This window comes from Vicugna pacos, chromosome 16 (assembly GCF_048564905.1).
Source record: "Vicugna pacos chromosome 16, VicPac4, whole genome shotgun sequence".
In the NCBI taxonomy this organism is placed as follows: domain Eukaryota; kingdom Metazoa; phylum Chordata; class Mammalia; order Artiodactyla; family Camelidae; genus Vicugna; species Vicugna pacos.
The window spans coordinates 27,420,215-27,437,947 of record NC_133002.1 but is presented as its reverse complement, the minus strand read 5'-3'; the positions used below and the strand labels follow the sequence as shown (position 1 = coordinate 27,437,947).

At 52.8% G+C, this 17,733-nt stretch overlaps 2 long non-coding RNA genes across 2 annotated transcripts; both read right to left on the bottom strand.

The window, feature by feature from the left end:
* Positions 1-324: 324 nt before the first annotated feature.
* LOC140686255 (uncharacterized) lies at positions 325-12,193 on the bottom strand. Its single transcript, XR_012059958.1, has 11 exons — positions 12,102-12,193; positions 8,791-8,877; positions 8,297-8,456; positions 7,332-7,416; positions 7,115-7,202; positions 5,256-5,384; positions 4,780-4,912; positions 4,339-4,392; positions 3,868-4,062; positions 1,990-2,099; positions 325-594 (listed from the first exon to the last, which is right to left on the bottom strand). It is a non-coding gene; the product is annotated as an uncharacterized lncRNA (long non-coding RNA).
* A 90-nt stretch (positions 12,194-12,283) lies between these two features.
* LOC140686258 (uncharacterized) lies at positions 12,284-17,284 on the bottom strand. Its single transcript, XR_012059963.1, has 5 exons — positions 17,157-17,284; positions 15,078-15,198; positions 14,614-14,812; positions 12,905-13,021; positions 12,284-12,486 (listed from the first exon to the last, which is right to left on the bottom strand). It is a non-coding gene; the product is annotated as an uncharacterized lncRNA (long non-coding RNA).
* Between the last annotated feature and the right edge of the window lie 449 nt (positions 17,285-17,733).

The window sequence follows — 17,733 nt, the reverse complement described above, 5'->3', positions numbered from 1 at the left end:
CCCTAAAACCCCAAATGTTTTTTAAAGGCACAAAAACTCACCTTAACTAGATCTCTTCTGAGGGGGCTCTCTTCTGCTTCTTCGTCTTTCTGTCTCCATTTCCCTCTCTCAGACACAAACACATTCAGTTTTGTGAAAGAGGACTTCCTTCCATACAAAGACAGACTTCACATCTTCAGAAAGATACCTGAGAAAGCACGTTTCTCAATTCAAGTCTTTGTGTGAGTTCTGGGCAACTGGCTTATTTTCTAGAACAATCGGTAGTTACAAAATCAGGAAATCATCTTCCACAAAGGCAGAGTTCTGGTCCGTGTTGATAAAGTTGGGGATGTCACATTTCATGAGTCTGTTCGGCTCCTCCTCTGGCCACCTGCTGCATCTGATGGCTTCCTGGAGCCGAATAACACTGTAAAGGGCTATGGTAGTGATACCAGCTTTGGCCTTGTCCAAGTGGTCCACTTCATTGATGTAGCAGTGAAAGAGGGACCTAGATTCGTCATTGCACTGCCAGAGAACACCTTGGGCAGCAGCGGTCTTCCAAAGTCTGACACAAAGCTGTTGAGTCTAAATCTCTTCTCGGGAGACTCTGCATTGCTACAAAGAAAACCAAAATAAAATATCGTTCACAGTGTAGCTCGGTGACCTGAAGAATCATAGTTTTTGCCATCTACTGAGAGTAAATCCCTGCACAGAGCATGCTGACATGCACTGGAATTGAAAGACATCACTTCTGAACACATACAATTAAACCCAAGGCAAAAGTCTAAAGTGAGGGCCCATGGACCATCCTAAAAAGACATCGTTCCCTGAGAATCCTCAATATTGGTGCCTCGCACACCAGTGTTTCTCCGTGGGACACTCAGATCTCTTCATCAGGATTCGTTAAAGTGCTTCTTAAAATGCAGAATTCTGGGGTGCACACCCTCAGAGTCTCCAGAGGTAGCGACTGGTAGTCTGTATTTTCATAGCCACCAGGATAACTAAACATGCTCAGGTTTAGCACCGCAGTCTACATCGGGTCACCTGAGCATCGACAATTCTGTCTCACGGGATGGGGGGTGCCATGTGTGTCAGGGTGCTGTCCTACCCATGTGTCTCCCCTGATTCTCAGAACTGACAGTGCTGCCCCATTGGGCACGAAATACCACCGTTTCACAATGCATACGCAGGGCGCCCGACTGAAAAACAATCAGTGATAGGAGAGGGGACAAAACTCAGCTTCCTGTTACCTTGTTTCACTTACTGTGGGACGAGTGATCAATTCAAGGGTAATAAATCAGTGAATGAGTGAATAACATGACTCGCGTTAGTCCCACGAGTGCCTGGAAGAGCAAGCCTGGGCACATTGAGAACCATAACAGCCCATCTACTTAAATGTCATCCTCCACAGATCTATGTAAAGGTTACTTCCACCCAGGCAGTGACTCCAGAAGGGCAAGAATCATGTATGAACACACTCTCAAATCCAGAACAGAACCTGACAACAATTAGGCTCTGGAATCTGTGTTTAGCGAGTGTGGAATCTCAGTGATTCCAGCTCTTACACCTTGCCTTCCCATCCCACCACACACGATATGGCCCTTATGTCCAGTTCTCCCGGGGCTGGGGCCACGGAACCCATTTATAGGACTGGAAGAATCTGATCATTTAAACCATCCCCCAGATTATCATCAAGAGTCACCTGCATTTCAGGGATCAGTAATCCCAGAAGCTTTGCAGTTCAGGCAGCTGAGGGATTTTTATATCAGCTCTGTCTTCTACTGTGACTGCCTGGGTGACATCAGACAAGGAATTCTGAAAAGCCTGAACTTTTCCTTTCAGGAATAATCTAATTAACAAATCTCGTTGACCACTCAACAAATGTGATGTGAAGATCAATAATTTACACAGGAGTACAACATTCACTAGGTCGTGGATTTAGAATCAGAGGAAAATCATTTGAGAAAGATTGACAGAATGTAGCTTTAATGCGAATTTAAGTATTCTTACCTTTCAGTAAATCATCTTCCCCTACTTATCACTTCACCCAAGTTTAAAAGATGTCTGAGAACAGGGATGAGTGTGCCAGCAATCTGAGACCCAATAACCTAAAATGTCACCTAGGAAAAAGAGGGGAGTAACACATTTTTAAAAAGCATGGTGAGGATGGCGGGGCCATCCCCAACCCCAGACTAAGAAGCTCTGAGTAATAGCTTTCCTGCCTGCCTGGGGCATCAGCTGATGTGAAAATCCACCCAGAAACCTCACTGTCCAGCAGCTCTTCCATAACACAGGCTACACTTTCTCAGAATTAAGAATTGCGTCCAGTAACCACTTCGCTGAAGAATAAAGACAAAGGAGAACAAGAGAGTTCTGCCCCTCCCAAGGGAGAGCCCAGACCTCGGGCTGCATGCACTGCGCCCACCTCCCTGGAGAAGAATAAACTGGAGAAGGGCGTTCTGCGAAACTGCGGCAGCAAAGGTTGAGATGGGAACAAATTGACCAGCTGGCCAGGGACAGCCCCCTCCGTCGCTGCCTTGGCGGCTGCCTCAGCCCTCTCAGCCCATCCTGCCCACCTCCGGTGGCTAAGCTGTCAGAGAAATTGCTTTGCGACCTGGAGCAACAGAGGCTGCCCTCAGGCCAATCTGCGGAAAAGATGGGAGCTAAACCCCCAGCTCCCGAGCGGCAGGCTCCATACCCCCGCCAACACCCCGACGTCCCCGCACCCTACCGCAACCCCGGGGAAATATGACCCGAAGAAGTGTGACCTGGGAACGAGGGGCAGCAGAGGCCGCCCCCACGTCAGGCCTGCAGAGAGATTGGAGCTTATCCTCCATCTCTCCAGGGGCAGCCCCTGTCCTCTCCACCTCCTGATCTCACCGCGCCCACCTTCCAGGAGCAATCAGACCAGGTGTGGGGTGTCAGGCGAATCTTGCGCCAGAGAGGACGTCCCCAGGCCAGGTCAGGGGAGAGGAGAAGAAGTGGCCCCATTAGGCGGGGCAGCCGGCCGTCGCAACTGCCTCTGCCCCTCGACCACATCGGGCCCGTCTCCCAGGAGCAAGCTGACCTGGAGACGGGCATCCGGCTTCTTGGGCAGCAGAGGACGCCCCCAGGATTGGTCACGGGGAAGAGGAGAGCAAATTGACAGGCTCCGCGCTGCAGGTCTTCTACCCCCGCCATCGCCACCCCCGCACCTTAAAGGCACTGCCCAGGGCGCCCCTCCCCCAGCAGGCTGAGTGGGACAGGTGCGTCTGGTGACCTGGGGCAGGAGAGGCCACTCCCACACCAGGCCATCGGGGAGACGGGAGCCAATCCACCAGCTCCCCAAGGCAGCCCCTACCCCCGCAGCAGCCACCACTCTTGCCCATGACCTCACAGTGGCCTTCTCTAGGGAGCAGGCTGACCTGGAGATGGACGTCCGACGAACTTGGGACAACAGGGACCGCCCCCAGGGCAAATCATGGGAGGAAGTGGGAGCAAATGGACAAGTTCCATGGGAAAACCTGCCGCTGCTGCCACCACCCCCAAAGTACCAAGTCCAACTCCCGGGGTCAGGCCGACTAGGATACACGCGTCTCATAACACAGGGCAACAGCGACCGCCCCCAGGACAAGACGCGGGGAAGATGGGAGCAAATGGTCCGCTCCCCCGCTGCAGGCCCCCGACCACCGCCACCCCTGCACCCTGACTACCCTGCCTCCCGCCCCCAGCAGGCAAAGTGGGACAGGGGTGTCCCGGGACCTGGAGCAGCAGAGGCCGCCTTCAGGCCACGCGGTGCAGACATGGAGCTAATCCACAATCTCCTCCGGGGCAGCCTCCCTATGCCTGCAGCCACCACCTTACCAGCCCCCTGACCGCACCGCACCCATCTCCCAGGAGCAAGCTCACCTGGAGTCGGACCTCAGGCAAATCTCCGGCGGCAGACGTCGCCCCCAAGCCAGGCCGTGGGGGAGAGAAGAAATGGAGCAACTCCCTGGAACACATCCCCTGCCCCTGCCGCCTCCGCCGCCGCCTCCCAGGAGCAAGTTCATCTGGAGACCCGCGTCCCGCCTCTAGGGCAGCAGAAGCCGCCCCTGGCTCCGCCTCCGGGGAGAGCGGAGCGAATTGATCGGCTCCCCCGCGGCAGCCTCCCTCCCCCCGTGGGTCCCGTACCTTAACGGCCCCGCCCCCACTCCGCACTCAGCAAGCTGAGTGGGACAGGAGTGTCCGGCGACCTGGGGAAGAAGAGGCCGCTCCCAGGCCCAGCAGCCGGGACAAGGCAGCTATTCCACCCGTTCACCAGGGGTAGACCCGCTCCGCCCCTCTGCCGCTGCCACCGCCCTCTGACCTAACCGCCCCACCTACCAGGAGCAAGCTTACCTGGAGTGCAACATCTGGCGAATCTCCGGCGGCCAAGCCCCACCCCAGGCCAGGCTGCAGGGAAGAGAAGAAATCGATCGGCTTGCCCGGGCAGCCTCCCAACCGCCACCGCCGCTGCCGCCGCCCAAAAGCATTGCAATAGCCTACCGGGGTCAGGCTGACTGCAAGGATGTGCACTTGCCTTCTTATCCTGGCCAGGTCCCTGAGCACCTCCCTGCATCCCTACACTCCCTGCACCTCTGCACCCCTGCTACTCTCTGCAATTCTGCATCCCTCCACCCCCACATCCCCTGAAATGCCTGCGCCCTCCACAGCCCCTGCACCCCTGTCACCAGTTACACTTTTGCGCTGCTTACACTCCTGCACCCCTGCATGTCCCACACACCACCTCTTGGGCCTTTGGCAGAGTCTCTGCTGTTAGACCAATGCACAGTGACTCACTCTTTGCCAGTATATGATGCATCAGTGGACGTCAGGGGTTGCCTGCAGGAAGGTACATGTTCCCGGTCACTAGCCTGGGCCACTAGGGTGATCTCTGTGAGGTCACCCAGGACGGGTTCAGAGATGCTGTTCTCTGGGAAGAGAGGAGTTGAAACCGGTCTTGAGGGCAGAGCTGTGCTCACCAGGCTGTCCACGCTTCATGTTTTACACAGGGCTTCGGAGAAGTGAAATGGATCCGGCCAAGTAATACCGGCCTGCTGTGAGCCCACCTCAGTCCTGGGCTCTGAGTCAGACCGACTGGCTCCCTCAATCAGGGCCCAGTTTGGGCACCTGAATGGTCCCTTTGAGGCATCCCAACAGTTCTCAGGATGAAGTCTGGCTGCTTCCACCCCATGGCCCTCCCTCCTACTGTGCTGGCCTCAGGAAGGTTCCTTATATGGGGAAGAAGGCAGCCCACACCCTACCCCACCCCTCACCTTTCTCTAACCCAGGCTGGTGCTCTCTCTGCCCCTCAGAGTCTGGGAAGCCATCCCTCTTCAGTTATGTCCCTTCTGAGATGGACTTGCTTCCACTCAATTCTAGGCGAGGATGCACCATGGAATGCACTGGGTAAGAGAACCAAAATAAATAATTTCTTCTGTGAGGTTGTCTGTTTATCTACTGGGGCTGGGCTGTGTGTAGTTTGCTACAGCTATTGGTGTGAGAGGCTAAAACAGCCTGTGTGTCCTTGTTTTCATCTCCCCGCTGTCTTTGGGTTTTCCCTAGACACTCCTGAGACATTTACTTCTGTTAGTATTATTCCTGTTATTACACACGGGCCCTACTGACATGGAGGTAAGGTGTTGGGGGAGCGGGACAGAGCAGGGCATCTGCAGTCCTGTGATTATTTCTCATTGAGCCTGTGCCCTGAGCTGTGACCTCCACAAGTGTGTCTCTTTCCCCCCACCCCAATTTGGGTGACACAGAAGGGATTTCCCTTCTCCCAGGTTGGTTAGGCTCTGGTAAAATAATTTCTCATTAAAAAAACAAACAAAAAACAACTTCCCCCAATGAAACAGAATGTTCTGGGTGTATTTCAATACAGTTATTTTCTCCTCTCCAGGCAGGAAGCATGAGGAGTTATCCTCTGGCCTTCATTCTGAGAACAGGACACGGTCCTGGATGTAAAATACATGAAAAAGAGCATGGGGCCCCTCTGACTGGCCCCCTGGAGTTGTCACACTCTGATTTCCCCACACTGAGCCTCCTGCTGGCCTCAAGGACCTGTTAAATCTGCCTGCCCCCGGGGTTCTTACAAAAGCAGGTTCTGCCTTGGGAGCTGTGACTCTCCAAGCCTGCCCGCTGTTCCCTTTGCAACCTCTCTGGGTTAGAAGCAGCTTTCCCCCTCAGTCTTCTGGGATCTAAGAAGAGCAGTGGGTTTGCAGCTCCCTCAGATTTGGTGTTATTTTCAGGACAGGAGGAAGAACTTCTGAGCTCCACACGAGCTGGACCAGAGGCTGGAATCCTCCCTTCCTCTGCCACCGTGCAATCAGTGGCTGTGGTTCTAGCCGAGTTTCTGAAGATGTGGACTTAAACACACATATCCCAGCCCTCACAGGAGCACACAGTCCCATAAATCCCCCTAGTTTCCACTGGTAACTATGGAGCCGATGGGGACACGGGTTTCGGGACCACAGAGGCCTGACTGCACGACTTGCTCCGTGGCCTATTTACGTGGTTGCTACGGGCCTTGTCTGAAGTGGCTTGTTTACCACACCTGGTACGTGGGAAACACAAAATAAGTACTAGAACCTTCACTTTTTCTCCCTCCAGGGCCTTCAAACGTAGAAAGTAATAAGTGAACTCAGACAGCCTAGTCACCACAATGAGGTCCGTCCAGCCCGGCTCTCCTGAGTGATGGGCACTGACTTGCACCTTAACTCGGAACAGTAGGGGAACTGCCTTCCTCTAACTGGGCCTCTCCCCACACCAGGCACGCCCGCAGCTCAGACGGGGCCAGCTCCCCCACTGAGGTGTGTGCTGGTGGCTTCAGTGTGACCTGGCCCTGCCGGGACATGAACCTGCAGTGAGTGAGGTGGAGGGTCGGGTGGAGGGGGGTCCCTTCTGGGGTGGCAGGGGGCCCGGTAGCACCCCTTCCAGCCTGGTGCCTGGGGCTCCCTAACACCTCCTACAGCTCCTGGGTTGGCTCCGGTCCTGGCCACTCCACACACCCTCCCAGTATCTTTTCATTATGTCCCTTTTCTGCTTTTATCAGCGAGAAGTGGCTTCTGTTGCTTGTTCAGTGAAACAGTACATCGGGAAACCAGACTACTTCTAACATCAGTAAAATACCAACCTCGGTCAGCTCGCCGGGCAGACCGTGCAGCACAAAGGCCTGAACAGGGCTGTGCGAACGGCTTACGTGAAGGGTCCTCAGCATCTGTCTTCAGAGATACAGAAGCTGATGGTTCAGGTGAAACCTCAGGGTGGGATTGAGGAATCCAAAGCTGGTTGGTTTCAAAGGCTAATTGGTCAGACCAGACCCCTGAGCTGTGGTCAGAAGCCTGGCTCACCGTCACGCAGACTCAGCGCCCTAAGTGCCGGGTGGGGCCGGTGCTGTTCCCTTTGTAGGCTCTCGTTGGGGATTCAGTGTAGCCCCTTAAATAGAGCAGAAATTCCAGCCCCATTAGCCCCCACCCTGAGTGTTCCATGACACAAATCCCGGGAGTGTTTAATTTTCATCTTTGTTTAGGAGGATGAAGGTGGTTCAAGAGAAGACATAAATTCACACTTAGTGACACAAGGTCACAACCAGTACTTCCTCCACGGAGAGCTATGTGCTCCCACAGTGGTGGCTGGGGGCTCGGCAGAGACCCTCTGCTGGTCCCAGAAGGACTCGCTCCTCTGGCCACAACTCATGGGTTGGACAGCAGATCCAGAGGGTGACAGAGCATCTTTCCTGGGAATTTGGAACTGACACATAGAAATCAAGTTCACTCATCTGGAGTTTGGCGGAGGGGAGGGGCGGTGGTTGGAAATCAAATGAAACCAGAGCATGAGAGACACTTAGAAGTGAAAGAGCGAGAGACAGAGAGACTGAGCTTGTGAGAGCAAATAGTCAGAAAGAAGGCAAACAATCAGGGGACAGAGGAATTCCAGCTCCTGACTGTCTAGTCTGTCCCAGCCCATCAATGACCCCGTGAGATGTTTAATAACATTCCAGTTTTGCAGATTAGGAAACAGGCTGAAAGAGGTGGGGGCTGGGTTTGGGTGCACAGTTAATTCAATTGCCACTGGACCCCACACTTCCCATTGCCTGAAGGCACCCTAATCCTCACTGGGACCCCTGTGGTCCCCTGACAGCCCAGCACCCTGATCAAAGGGACCCTGCGGGAGTGGGAACCCCTCTTGAGTGTGGAGAGTTCCCTGCCCCGAGATGCCATGCATCAGCAAGCTCCCGCTCACCCCAGGTTAACATCAGCCCAGCTCTACAGTCTCCCAACCCGCTTCCCTCCCTGCCAGGCACCCCCAACCTTACCACCGAGTGTACTGCAGGAATTCAGGCACAGGGATGCCCAAATCAACACGAGCCCACCGGCTATAGAAACAGCAGACTCCCAGCCCCGCCTGGGTTGCGAGGGGACAGAAGGTGTCCTCAACTTTCATGTGTCTAAAACAATCTTCTTCAGCTGGAGGTTCTAGAGAAAAATAAAAGGTCCAAAACATAGTTCGGTGAGGAATTCCTCCAAGGACCTGACTCCAGTGTCTACAACCATGTGTACCTACCCCCGGAATTGGGGTGAAGGTGGATTATTGATCAGCACAACCCCTGGTGGCCCAGATCCTTGGCTTGGCTGCCCAGAGGGGGCTGGGGGAATGGGTAAGGCCAGGGCACTCAGGAAAAGCACAGAGGACCTGACCTCTCCCTTCTGCACTCGTAAACCCTTCCCCAAATCTCAAGGCATTGGACAGAGATCCGCCACAATAATGAGATGCTCCCATCTCTTCACTCACTCCTGTCGGTTCACTTACATGCTGAGCATCCACTGGGTCCCAGGACAAGACACATAGAATGGCTGATGGGACAGGCTTGGTCCTTCCCCCTGGAACCTGTTCAATCTGATCAAAGAATGATCACTCATAAAGAGTTTCTCAAAATTATACAGAGACCAAAGACCAACTGCAGAGTGAACCAAATTTAAAAATATATATGAAGATCCCCCAGTCTCCCCGCCTAAGGTTAACAGCATAAAGCAAAAAATTCTTGCCTTTAATCACCAGGGAAGTTGTCACCCCCTCTCAGGTGGAAAGGAGAGTTATTCTTTGAGCACGTCACAGAAGTGCTCCATCGGATTGGACCAGGGCATCTACATTCATTCAGCAAATGTGTATAAGCTCCTACTACATACGGGAATCTCCTAACTAGACCGTTCCCAAGGCTCTCGGGCTTTATCAGTCAACAAAATAGACATGACTCCCCATCACTGGGGGCTCAGAATTTTAGCAGAGGAAACAGGCAGCATGTTGGGGTAGCAAGAGTTTGGATAAATTTTTAAAAAAGAGTGATATGAGCAAACTCGGGTGATGGCGGTGGGGTGGGAGGCAGGCAGGAGAGAATAAGGCAATCCTGGCAGATCTCACGGAGTAATGAACTTGAAGCAGAATAGATCCGGAGGAAGAAGGAAGAGCCGGAGCCAGAGGCCCCCAGAGTGAGGGGGAGAGTGTGGGCAGAGAGGCAGAGCACGCCGGGTCCTGAGGCCTTTGTGACGACTTTGGCTCCTAATGACATGGTGACCCGTTTAGTGAGTTTTGAGGGGAGGGGTGATGTAGTCCAACTTATGCTTTTGTGTTTGTGTTTTTTGGGGGGAAGTAATTTATTTATTTTAATGAATGTGCTGGTGATTGAACCCAGGATCTCAAGCATGCTAAGCATGCGCCCTACCACTGAGCAACACCCACCACCCCCAATGTATGTTTTTACAGGCTCCCTCTGACTCTGTGTGGATGAGAGATTGTAGGAAAGCAAAGATGGAAACAGAAGGCTATTGGTATCCAGGAAAGGCTGAAGGTGGCTCTTAGGAGGGCGGGGAGCAGAGAGCAGGTATTTAATTAAGACAGAATATCCAGAATTTTCTAACAAGCTGGATTTGCTGTCTGTGAGTGTAAAAGAAAGAGAGAGAAAGGACATGGTTCCAACATCTGGGCCTGGACAATGGGAGGGATGTCCTCTCCGGATGGGAAAGGGGATGGGAAAAGGTGGGGCTGAGCAGGTGGAAAGGGGCTGGTATCAGCTCAGTTCTTCAATGTCATGGTTAAGGGGTGTGTTACATATTGCCACAGAAGTGCCTAATAGGTAGAGGAATCTGTTTTCTTTTTCTTTTTAACATTTAAAAAATATAATTAAACATATTAATTGTATTATGTGAATGATTTGGGAATTTTGTTTCATGCCAAGTTATATGTTATATATAGCCAAATGGAGCATATATCAAAAAGGGGAGAAATGAGGGCTTTCACATAAACTGACTGTCCGTAATGTAGGTAAAATTTCAATAAAACCAGTCTTCAGGGCAAAAACCTCATCTCGGTGTTACATAAAAATAAATGAAAAACAACTATGTTGATGTACCATTATTTCATGTTACATAATAGCCCCAAACTAACAGTGTTTAACTATGAGGCTTGTAGAAATACTATTCGCTTTATTCACATAAATACAGAAGTGCAGAAATGTTCTAAGGTAGAATTAGCATCTTAGTGGAAATAATACATATTTGAGCATTTTACATGATATATATGTACTGATTCAAAATTTGGAAAAGTAATTTCATAGTAGAACATATGTATGAATGTGAAAGCAAGGTGGATGAAAGGAAAAGAATGTGATGTGAGTCTCAGGGATAAAGGCTCAGATGGAAAGGGGAAATCAGGGAATTTTGGAGAAATCGAGAAATTGATGGCATGCCAATTTCCAAGGCTGGGTTGCTTCCACCAAAGGAATAGCAGAGAGAGAGAGGAGAGGCCCAGGAACCCACCCTGGTTAACACCCACAGTATATGTTTGGAAAAAACAGGAGACATTGGCAAAGGACCAGCCAGCAGGCCAAAAGCAGAAACAGACAGAGAGATGGGCTGGAGGTTGAGTGAAGCAGGAACACGGGGTAGGAGGGATGGAAGAGCTGGGTCAAATGCTGCCGAGGGGCCAAGCATGATGAGGAGTCAAAATTGACCACTATATTTAGCAACATGGGGTCACTGATGGCCTTGACAGGGCAGTTTCCATAGAGCGAGGGATCAGGCGAAAAGCCAGAATGGGTGTAAAAGGGGATGGCTCAAGAGAAGATGCAGACAGTGAGTTTAAACAACTCCTTAAAGATTTGCTGCAAAGACACAGGGTGGCAATTGGTGGGGGTGAATTAGGGTCAAGGAGTGCTGTTGGTTTAAGAGGATGGACGTTTATATACTGATGGTGCCAACTAGCAGGAGAACAAAATAGATGAGGCAGTGAAAGAGAGGATGGTTTTGGGAGTGACAACCCAGAGAAGATGGGAGGGATGGGGCCTCGGGGACTTTTGGAGGAACTGGCTTTCGATGCCACTTTTAATAAGCGGTGGGGCACCGAGAGTGAGGTCACAGACATCAGAAGGCGAGCGGATGTGCTGGGAGTTGCTTGTGAAATTTCTCTTCTGTTGGCTTGTTTGCTTGTTCAATGTAGAAAACTAACCTTACCAGCTGAGGAACAAGGAGGAAGAAAGAGTTACTGGAGCCATGAGCAGAAGATAAGAAAGAGCCTTCCAGGGAGAATGGGACAGTAAAAAGGGCAGGGGGAGGCGGGGGAGTGCGCTCCCAAAAAGTTACATTTTCTCTTTGACGTCCCCAAATGTGTGACGTGTTATTACCCTTCCTGCTGTCTACAAAATAAAAATTAATTATGGTTCAGAGGAAATGCTATTTCATTCTAAGAGGCTGCCTGTTTCTCAGGAATGGTCATCTTAAACTGCAAATATTACAAACAATGTTGAAAAGATGAACCTGTGTACCTAAAATCCCCTATTTTCTATTAATCTGTTTACTACTTAGTTCCCCTATCAATAACACATAACAAATACTGCCATGATGGAGGTACATCGATGCTTAAAAGGAAATGAGATCTGTATCCTTTTGCTAAATTCCATGGCTTCCTTAATATGCAGTTCCACTTGGAATTTAGGAATGTCTGGTATAAGAAGTGAGAAACAGTTTGAGAAAATCCCGACTCAGAATTATACATCACAACCACATCTCACAAGTATATACAGCCGTAAAAAAGTTTAAAAGCAAAACTCCGTAACTACTCTTAAAGACCTTTGCAAACCTGGGCCTGCCAAGATGTTTCCAAACTGGAAGGGAACTCCAATCTCTTGCCTGGTACCGGACCAGAGGCTGGCCAGCCTTTTCTGTAAAAGCGAGAGAGTAAATATTTTCAGTTTTGCAGATCATTTTGTTGTAACCATGCAGGTAGGCAATAAGAAAGCTAAGAGCACTGGGAGATAGGAAACAAACGGGCATGCCCACACTCTCCCTTCCACTCAGGGCAGCTTCTCTGTGGTGGGGAGCTTTGCCACAATCACTTGCTTCTTTTTTCCATTGGTTTCTTTGTTTCCACCTTACTGCTCGAGCTCAGAACTTCAGGTGGGCCTGGTCCTTCAGCATCCATGCAGAGAAGGCTGAGCGGGGTTGGGAACCCCACCTGATGGAGAAGAGAGATTACTGGGAGGGACATTGTGGAGGCCACCATGACACGAGACAATCACACCTTCCGGGGTGAAAGGGAACGAAGACAAGGGAAGGACACAGTAGTGGGACCCCTAGGTCGCCTGCCAGGCTTGTTCTCCCTCCACGGCAACCATGGGGGCCTGTGGGGTGTTGGGCTTCAGCTACGGTGATTAGGATGAAGGGACTCAATATAAAGGACCCTCCAACTCCTCACTAGATTCCAAACGCAGCCCCTCTAATTCCACCCTCTGAGTTTCTGGAACTCTGCTGGAAGAATACATGAGCAGGCCAGAACCAGAGCCCAAGCCAAACATGACAGGGGCTCGTGGGGCTGTAACCCCATGCTCAGTGGTCGGGGACTCCTTGCAAATCTGCAGAAATCCCTGTTCCACCTCATTCCTGGGAGAAACCCCAGATCTCCTCCTGCTCTGTCTGTTCTTCTCTTGAGGCTATTGTCCTGGAGGGATGCTGAGTCCTTGAACCTGGTCCTCCAAACGTACATAAGCAGCCTGTTCAATAAAACAAATTATGCACTTTTTCACATTTGCCAGTTTTTTGATTCCAGAAAGGCTGTGGGACTCATTCTCACAGTCTCCTGTGCCCCCACCACATGGTGGCCCTCTGCTCATGTAAACACGATTTCCCACAACTGCACCCTGCCTCCCAGCTTGTCAGAGGGGAGTGTCCCACAAAGACACAGGTGTTTGTGAGGATCCTGTCCCCCAGCAGAAAGCCTGCTCCTGGAGCCACGGACAGGGATCTGGCCTCCTAAGCCGCTCAGCTCTAATTCAAAGCCTAAAGTGGGGGCCCCGAACATTGCTGAATGACTTTCTGAATCACCTGGACTGGAGGGGACTGATTTTCTTTCCAGGAATGGAGGTAGCGCAGCCTCCATTTTCAGGGCTGACCTTGACGATGGATCTACTTCCCCCGACTGCACCGCAGGAAGGAGTGGCCCTTCCATCCCACAGGTTGGAGACCCAACCCAAGGGAGTACTGAAGCAGTGCATTGCTGCCAGGTCCAGCATCCCTGCAGAGTGGCCTCTGCCCTTGAATGACCCCCTTCCCAGGGCCTTTCTTGCCCGGACACCACCACACCCCAGGCTGTGCCAGAGCTCTGGGGCTCTGCGTGTCCAGGGCACACAGGTGGCACCTGAGCCAGGTGTCCCCTGGGCCTCAAGGGAGAGAGGTCTGCTTCTGCATCAGGGGAAGGTGACCCCACAAGGCTGGCAGGACACTCTCAATATGAACCTCCAGGAGCCCTGGGAGCAGTTTCCCTGCAGGTGTTAAGAGCCATCATCAGGAGGGCAGGCCCCTCTTTGTGCAGACCATCCAGCAGTGCTGGGCCCACGTGCTGACCTCAGAAATCTACATGCCCCCAGGATACCCCAGGCAACCTCACAACTTCGTCACTTGGTGACCTGGGTACCACGAGCTCCTTGGCCATCCCATGAGGGTGGTCCTTGCAGGCATGGTCTCCAGGTTCTCCCATTGAGAAATCCCCCTGGGTTTCTGTGGTCACAGAGCAGACACCAGAAGATTCTAGTCCTGCAGTGACCCCCACAGCAGTCAGCTCCCCTGTGCATGTCCAGGGACAAATGACAGCAATTTATTGCCAGGTACTGTGATGAACAAGGGGGTGGGATTCCATACTAAGTTCAGGATCCTGGTAACTCACTCTGCACCCCAAAAAGCTTCCATGAGAAATGTGTGTATTGGGATGTCTGTGCCCCTAGAAGAGCTGTTCCTGAGGGTTCCTGGGACCCTCCAGTCCCTCTCAAGGTTCTCAGATCCTGGGTCTAAATTTCTATCTGCCTCTTTTGGTGTACGGCCACCTGTGTCTCGTGGTCATGGGTCACTTTATTGCATGACTTGGCATGTTCTTAGTGCTCGTCCTCCACCCCTGCACTAGACTCCCAAGATGTTCCCACTGACCCTTGGCTCCCTGGGTGGCTCGGGGGGCCCTAAGTCTGCACCCTTCACTCTCCTCCTCTACCCCCACCTCTGGGGCCACCCCTAGGTGGACTTGGAGGTGTTTGTAAATGAGTCTTACACAAGGACATGTCTGGACAAAGCAGGACCCCACCCCCGGAAAACTCACCTGCTCCCTTCTCAGAAGAGGACCCCACAGCCCCACATTGCCTCCCAGGGGTCTACTCAGGACACAGTCCCCCAGTTCTGGGCAAGGTGTCTCCCTGGAATCCTTGCTTCCAGGAAGAGTCTCTCTGTCCTTCTTCAGAGTTTAGAGGTGTTCCCATGTCCCTGACCACCAAGATGCCCAGCACAGTCCCTTCAGTGACCTGGAGAGACAAGTAACTTCTGTGGCCACAGGTCTCACAGGACACACCTGCTGGGACCCCAGGCTAAAGGGCTGTCCTTCTGCCTTCTCAGGTGTGGCTCCCGTGGTAACTTTTTGCAGGGGGCCCAAACGGGGAGTGTGGCCCAAAGCAGTTCATGGGGCTCTCTGGGCAGGGAAGACTTGGGCCAGGTGGCCTTGCCTGGTTTCCCTGCTGGGCCACTCTGAAAACCCCCGCTCCTCTGGCTGTGGCTGGAGGCCCCTCAAACCTCAGGGCGGGGCTCTTTCTCTCAGCCTCCACTGACTCCAAAGCCACGCTGGTGCTGGCGAGGGGAAAGAGCTTTCTTGCCTTCTTTTGGCCAAGTTGCCACAGGTGGATGCTGCGGGGAGCTGGAGAGAGAGGTAGCACTTGCTCAGATGTGAGTGGTTAAGCAATTTGACACCCTGTCAACTAGCCTTAAACATTGGAATGAGGTCTTTCCCGGTAAAGCTGGAAGTTACTTTCAGTAACTTGTCTAAAGATTTCTTTTTTTTTTCCACTTAAAGACTCATAAAACCTCTCCCAGGTCATTCCTGGTATGGACCATTATCCAGGGATCAATCAGGAAATGCAGGAGGAGAGGGGTGGGGGTGGGGGAGAGGGGAGGTTAGATCAGAGCCCACGGAGAGGAGATGCCCCTCCCAGGAGCCTCACACTGGGCAGTGGCTTCTGGCATCCAGCTCTCCTGTTCTCAGGCCCATTCCATCTGCGGGGTTTTCCAAAAACATAATGGTGGAAGGGCCATGGAGGACACCTAGAACTTCCAGAATAGACAGGGGGAGCAGAGTTACCATGCTGGCCCTGGGTTTGGAGACAGACCTGCAGTGGAGACCACAGGCTTCTGAGAAGCCAGTTTCGAAATAAAGGCAGTATGCACTGGAATACCCGGCTCGAGAGAGTGCTTCATCATAGACATGTAATTTACATAGTTCTCACCACTAAATTCGGTGTTCCCAACACGCTACATGAATGACGGCTTCAACACACATTCATTTCTGAGATGTGAAAAAGTGTAGAGCCGCTCTTTCATCCTGCATAATGGGCATGGCTACACTTAAGAACACTTACCAAGATTTCTCAGCAAGAGCCAATTTCGAAATAAAGGCAGTTTGTGCAGGAAAACCCTGTTGGAGTGAGGGCTTCCCCATACACATGTAAGTTATAGAGTTCCCCTCACCATGAAATGCTGTTCCCAACATGCTACATGCATGAAGGCTTCGACACACATTCAGTTCTAAGCTGTTAGCATGTGGAGAGCCGCTCTTTCATTCAGCACAAAAGGCATGGTTACACCCAGGAAGATTTACCCAGATTTCTCAGCTGCTTCCTTCAGCCAGATTCAAAATAAAGGCAGTTTGTGCTGGGAAAGCCTGTTGGAGCGTGTTCAGAGCTGTTTCGGGCTCTGTCCCAGCTGGAGTGTGCAAAGCCCAACCTCCAGAAAGAGGGACCAGGACCCCACCCGCCAGGTGGTGTTGCCTTTGTAGGGGAACAGTGATCTTTGGGTAAGATATATTGCGGCTCTCTCTAAAAACTGCTTTGACTTAAGTTTGCATCCTAGTCACCAGTTCCAGGACAACAGAAAAGGCATACCCTACATCCCTTTGCACTCAACTCTTCCCAAAAGAGCAAATATTTGTCCATGAAAATACCAGCTGCTCTTCTAAGGCCCACTAAATACCCAGCAGTGTGGGCGGTGCACTCTTGATCAGGGACAGGTGGAGAGGGAACAGCGGTCCTCCAGCAGGCTTGGCCTGGTGTGGCAGCTGCGCTGTGGGTGCGTGGTGGGGAGGGAATGCAGGGAATCCTGTTTGAGGGGCCTCTGTGCACGCCTGCATTATAGTCTGAGGTTTCATACAAAGGCTCCAGGCATCCTAACTGGTCAGATACAGCCCCCACCCTTGGGCTGGAACCACCAGGAGATAAGTACCTGTAACAGGGACGGTGCCTGGTGTGGGGAGAGGTCATGGGACACTCCGGGGGCAGGGGCGGTGGTGCTGGGGAAGGCAGGGGATGCAGTGAAGGGTGGAGGGAGCAGGGTCCTTTGCTTGGGGGTGCGAGTTCTTTGGGAGACCACAGGGAATGGCACACATCATCCCCACCCTATACCCCAAATTCCTAGCCCCGCCAACACAGGGGCTGCTCTGCACCCTCTCAACGTGGCTCTCCTGTAAGACCGCACCCAACCAGGCATCTGGCACCCTGCCCTACCTCCCCTCTTGGGACAGATCCCGTCTTCTTGGAAACTGCCTAGCAGCGCGTATTCAAGGCCGGCAGCCGGCCTGGCGGATCTGCACTTCAGGTGCCCTACCTGGCCAGCCGTGCCTGCCTGGGCTCAGTCCTCTATCTTGCCCACCGGTAGCCTGGGTCCACTTCCGGTGCAAGCGGAGGCCGCGGAGCCCAGGCTGAGCCCCGCACACAGACAGGTGAGGGTGCCCCCGCCCCGCTGCCCCGCCGCCCCGCCCACTGTTGGCAGCATTGCCCCAGCCACCGGCCGGTGCCACCTGCAGCTGAGGACCTCCGCGCGGCCCCGCCCGCCCCGGCCCCACCCAGCTGCCCCATAAGCCTCCCCCCACCCCCGTCCTGGCCGCGCCCTTGCTCCCATTGGCTCCGAAAGTTCTGCTCTCGCACGTCTAGCCTCGGGAGGACGCAGACGCAAGCGCTAGGGGAGGGCCCCGCGGCGTTGCCATGGATACAGACGCCGCGCTCCTCGCGGGCTGGCGTGCGCTTCTGGGGCAGGCAGCGGGCTCTGGAAGTGTGCAGCTGCCCGGGACCATGGCGGTGTTTGCTGCTGGGGATGGCGGCTTGCTTGGCCGGGCCACTAGTTCTGGCCGCGTCAGTCGGCGGCCAACATCCTATCTGGGGCGGCGTCTCACAGACGGTAAACG